Below are 6000 nucleotides of genomic sequence, written 5' to 3' on the forward strand. Positions count from 1 at the left end.
ATAGTATGGTACAGCATGCTGCTACTGTCTAGCACTGGGTTAGTATGGTACAGCATGCTGCTTCTGTCTAGCACTGGGTTAGTATGGTACAGCATGCTGCTTCTGTCTAGCACTGGGTTAGTATGGTGTAGTATGCTGCTTCTGTCAAGCACTGGGTTAGTATGGTACAGCATGCTGCTTCTGTCTAGCACTGGGTTAGTATGGTAAAGCATTCTGCTTCTGTCTAGCACAGGGTTAGTATGGTACAGCATGCTGCTTCTGTCTAGCACTGGGATAGTAAAGTACAGCATGCTGCTCATGTCTATCACTGGGTTAGTATGGTACAGCATGCTGCTTCTGTCTAGCACTGGGTTAGTATGGTATAGCATGCTGCTTCTGTCTAGCACTGGGTTAGTAAGGTACAGCATGCTGCTTCTGTCTAGCACTGGGTTAGTAAGGTACAGCATGCTGCTCCTGTCTAGCACTGGGTTAGTATGTTACAGCATGCTGCTTCTGTCTAGCACTTGTTTAGTATGGTACAGCATGCTGCTTCTGTCTAGCACTGGGTTAGTATGGTACAGTTTGCTGCTTCTGTCTAGCACAGGGTTAGTATGGTACAGCATGCTGCTTCTGTCTAGCACAGGGTTAGTATGGTACAGCATGCTGCTTCTGTCTAGCACTGGGTTAGTATGGTACAGTTTGCTGCTTCTGTCTAGCACTGGGATAGTATGGTACAGCATGCTGCTTCTGTCTAGCACTGGGTTAGTATGGTACAGCATGCTGCTTCTGTCTAGCACTGGATTAGTATGGTACAGCATGCTGCTTCTGTCTAGCACTGGGTTAGTATGGTACAGCATGCTGCTTCTGTCTAGCACAGTGTTAGTATGGTACAGCATGCTGCTTCTGTCTAGCACTGCGTTAGTATGGTACAGCATGCTGCTTCTGTCTAGCACTGGGTTAGTATGGTACAGCATGCTGCTTCTGTCTAGCACAGGGTTAGTATGGTACAGCATGCTGCTTCTGTCTAGCACTGCATTAGTATGGTACAGCATGCTGCTTCTGTATAGCACTGGGTTAGTATGGTACAGCATGCTGCTTCTGTCTAACACTGGGTTAGTATGGTACAGCATGCTGCTTTTGTCTAGCACTGGGTTAGTGTGGTACAGCATGCTGCTTCTGTCTAGCACTGGGTTAGTGTGGTACAGCATGCTGCTTCTGTCTAGCACTGGGTTAGTATGGTACAGCATACTGCTTCTGTCTAGCACTGGGTTAGTATGGTACAGCATGCTGCTTCTGTCTAACACTGGGTTAGTATGGTACAGCATGCTGCTTCTGTCTAGCACAGGGATAGTATGGTACAGTATGCTGCTTCTGTCTAGCACAGGTATAGTATGGTACAGCATGCTGCTTCTGTCTAGCACAGGGATAGTATGGTACAGCATGCTGCTTCTGTCTAGCACAGGGTTAGTATGGTACAGCATGCTGCTTCTGTCTAGCACAGGGATAGTATGGTACAGCATGCTGCTTCTGTCTAGCACAGGGATAGTATGGTACAGCATGCTGCTTCTGTCTAGCACAGGGTTAGTATGGTACAGCATGCTGCTTCTGTCTAGCATTGGGTTAGTAAGGTACAGCATGCTGCTTCTGTCTAGCACTGGGTTAGTATAGTACAGCATGCTGCTTCTGTCTAGCACAGGGATAGTATAGTACAGCATGCTGCTTCTGTCTAGCACAGGGTTAGTGTGGTACATCATGCTGCTTCTGTTTAGCTGTGGGTTAGTATGGTACAGTATGCTGCTTCTGTCTACCACAGGGTTAGTATGGTACAGTATGCTGCTTCTGTCTAGCACTGGGTTAGTATGGTACAGCATGCTGCTTCTCTCTAGCACAGGTTTATTAAGGTACAGCATGCTGCTTCTGTCTAGCACTGGGTTAGTATAGTACAGTATGCTGCTTCTGTCTAGCACAGGGTTAGTATGGTTCCGCATGCTTCTTCTGTCTAGCACTGGGTTAGTATGGTACAGCATGCTGCTTCTGTCTAGCACAGGGTTAGTATGGTACCGCATGCTTCTTCTGTCTAGCACTGGGTTAGTATGGTACAGCATACTGCTTCTGTCTAGCACTGGGTTAGTATGGTACAGCATGCTGCTTCTGTCTAACCTGGGTTAGTATGGTACAGCATGCTGCTTCTGTCTAGCACAGGGATAGTATGGTACAGTATGCTGCTTCTGTCTAGCACAGGTATAGTATGGTACAGCATGCTGCTTCTGTCTAGCACAGGGTTAGTATGGTACAGCATGCTGCTTCTGTCTAGCACAGGGATAGTATGGTACAGCATGCTGCTTCTGTCTAGCACAGGGATAGTATGGTACAGCATGCTGCTTCTGTCTAGCACAGGGTTAGTATGGTACAGCATGCTGCTTCTGTCTAGCATTGGGTTAGTAAGGTACAGCATGCTGCTTCTGTCTAGCACTGGGTTAGTATAGTACAGCATGCTGCTTCTGTCTAGCACAGGGATAGTATAGTACAGCATGCTGCTTCTGTCTAGCACAGGGTTAGTGTGGTACATCATGCTGCTTCTGTCTAGCTGTGGGTTAGTATGGTACAGTATGCTGCTTCTGTCTACCACAGGGTTAGTATGGTACAGTATGCTGCTTCTGTCTAGCACTGGGTTAGTATGGTACAGCATGCTGCTTCTCTCTAGCACAGGTTTATTAAGGTACAGCATGCTGCTTCTGTCTAGCACTGGGTTAGTATAGTACAGCATGCTGCTTCTGTCTAGCACATGGATAGTATAGTACAGCATGCTGCTTCTGTCTAGCACAGGGTTAGTGTGGTACATCATGCTGCTTCTGTCTAGCTGTGGGTTAGTATGGTACAGTATGCTGCTTCTGTCTACCACAGGGTTAGTATGGTACAGTATGCTGCTTCTGTCTAGCACTGGGTTAGTAAGGTACAGCATGCTGCTTCTGTCTAGCACAGGGTTAGTATGTTTCCGCATGCTTCTTCTGTCTAGCACTGGGTTAGTATGGTACAGCATGCTGCTTCTGTCTAGCACTGGGTTAGTATGGTACCGCATGCTTCTTCTGTCTAGCATTGGGTTAGTAAGGTACAGCATGCTGCTTCTGTCTAGCACTGGGTTAGTATAGTACAGCATGCTGCTTCTGTCTAGCACAGGGATAGTATAGTACAGCATGCTGCTTCTGTCTTGCTGTGGGTTAGTATGGTACAGCATGCTGCTCCAGTTTAGCACTGGGTTAGTATGGTATAGAATGCTGCTCATGTCTATCACTGGGTTAGTATGGTATAGCATGCTGCTCCAGCTTAGCACTGGGTTAGTATGGTATAGAATGCTGCTCATGTCTATCACTGGGTTAGTATGGTACAGCATGCTGCTCCTTTTTAGCACTGGGATAGTATGGTACAGCATGCTGCATCTGTCTAGCACCAGGTTAGTATGGTACAGCATGCTGCTTCTGTCTAGCACTGGGTTAGTAAGGTAAAGCATGCTGCTCCGGTGTAGCACTGGGTTAGTATGGTACAGCATGCTGCTCCTGTCTAGCACTGGGTTAGTATGGTACAGCATACTGCTTCTGTCTAGCACAGGGTTAGTATGGTACAGCATGCTGCTTCTGTATAGTACTGGGTTAGTATGGTACAGCATGCTGCTCCTGTCTAGCACTGGGTTAGTATGGTACATCATGCGGCTTCTGTCTAGCACAGGGTTAGTATGGTACAGCATGCTGCTTCTGTCTAGCACAGGGATAGTATGGCACAGCATGCTGCTCCTGTCTAGCACTGGATCAGTATGGTACAGCATGTTGTTTCTGTCTAGCCCTGGCTTACTCTGGTACAGCATACTGCCATGGGCACCGAGAGGGGAGGGGAGAAGGTATAGTTTACCCTTGCCCAGGCTTGCTAGAGGGGCCTGAAGGGGCCTTGGTCTGCTGTTGCCCCCCCCACCCTCCCTCACAGCAGCTCTGCACACAGCTTGTGCTGGGCATCAGTATGAGACTATTCGCACCTCCCTGCTTAGCGCCAGGCTGGGGGGCTTATAGTACCCCATTCCCCGGCAAGGTGATTTGTTTTATTTATTTTTTCAAGAGAGCGTTTCCACACCTCCCACAATTAGACCAAGCCCCATCCTTTATCTGAGCCTGGCTGGGCTCTCTATGGCCCTGCATACTTCTTCTGCCTAGCACTGGGTTAGTTTTATGGGTGGGCACCAGCCACTTTGTGATTTGTGTTTTGGTTTTGGATCTGGCTCTTTCTTCGTGTTTTGGATCTGGATTGGTTTTGCCAAAACCACTCTTCCAGATTTTGAGTTCTGATTTTTGTGTTTTGGATCTCTATTTAAAATATAAAAAACATACTTTCACAGCTGCCGACAATTGAGACTCCAGGAAAGAGTCAGGCCTACTGGGCACTATAAACTGAGGTGGTTTTAGGAATGACCTTTTCTTGAAATCTCAGTAGCACAGAATAAAGTAAATAGAATTTATTCACAGGCAAAAATATATAGCAACGTATCACATAAAGTCTCAACAACACAGGAGTTCAAATATGCAGTAATGAATATAGGAGTAAACCCCTATATGTAAATAAAATCTTTGATGCAAAAGAACTAATGTGGTAGGGAAACCCCGAGTCCAATATGAGGCTAAGACCTCAGGATGGCATAGAGGACCTTTACTAGGGTTGGGCCCTGTAGCGTGATGAAAATCTGGAAGAGGGTTGAGCCCTGAGATGTAGTGAAGATCCGGGACAGGGTTGAGCCTGCAATGTAGTGAAGGTCAGAGAAGGGTTGAGCCCTGTGATGCAGTGAAGATCCGGAACAGGGTTGAGCCCTGCAATGTAGTGAAGGTCGAAGCAGGGTGGAGCCCTGTGATGTAGTGAAGATCTGGGACAGGGTTGAGCCCTGCGATGCAGTGAAGGTCTGGAGCAGGGTTGAGCCCTGCAGCATGATGAGGATCCGGAGCGGTGTTGAGCCCCGCGATGTAGTGAGGGTCCAGAGCAGGGTTGATCCCTGCAGCGTGATGGGGATCCGGAGCAGGGTTGAGCCCCGCGATGCACTAAGGGTCCGGTGGCAATAACTGTAACGGTGTAGTTGAAAACTGTAGCAAAGGTAAGTCCAATGTCCATGGAAGTAGAAGACTACAGGCAGAGTAAATAATACAGCAGGGGATGCAACCACAGCAATGGAGCAGAATAACAATACTTAGGCAATGTCAATGCTGAGCTCTGTAGTGCGGCTGGTAACCAGTATCAGAAGTTTAACCGGAACATGGGCAGAGATATAGCAAAGTCCACAGCAAACCACAGGCACAGCAGGGATCTGGCAGGAGTCCAAGAAAGACCTGAAAGTAACATTGCACAGATACTGAGACACAGTTAGTAACAGGCTTTATACTAGAGGTCTGTGATCCATAGGAAGTTCAGAACATGTGACCCAAATGGAATCAGGCTTGAAATAATGAGCAATCTAGAAATCCCACAACCTGACAACACCTTTGAAATAGATGATAACTTTAACTCTCTATCCCCTGTATGCTAGCAACCAGGATAGCTCCTCCAACGACCACGATGGAACTTTGGCAAATGTAGTTAATTTTTATTCACTGAAATAGTCGCAGTCCTGACAGTATCCCCCCATTTTGGGGTTTCTCTGAACACCCACCAGGTTTTAAAGGGAATTTAGCATGAAAATTATGTATCAGCTTATGAGCATGGACATCAGAGTCTTTAATCCAAGATCTCTCCTCCGGGCTGTAACCCTTCCAGTCTACAAGATATTGCAATTGATTTTGATGCATACTTGAATCCAGAATCTTATCAATCTCAAACTCCACACCTCGAGAAGTTAAGGGAGGTACTTTATGCAAACTGTCATGAAATTGATTAAGAATCAATGGTCTAAGCAATGAGACATGAAAGGAGTTAGATACACGCATGGTTGGAGGTAACTGTATCTTACATGGCACTGGATTGATAATTAGGAACAGCCGAACATTTTCTATCAGC

Source organism: Taudactylus pleione, unplaced genomic scaffold, assembly GCF_031769625.1.
Source record: "Taudactylus pleione unplaced genomic scaffold, aTauple2 ptg001080l, whole genome shotgun sequence".
NCBI lineage: Eukaryota > Metazoa > Chordata > Amphibia > Anura > Myobatrachidae > Taudactylus > Taudactylus pleione.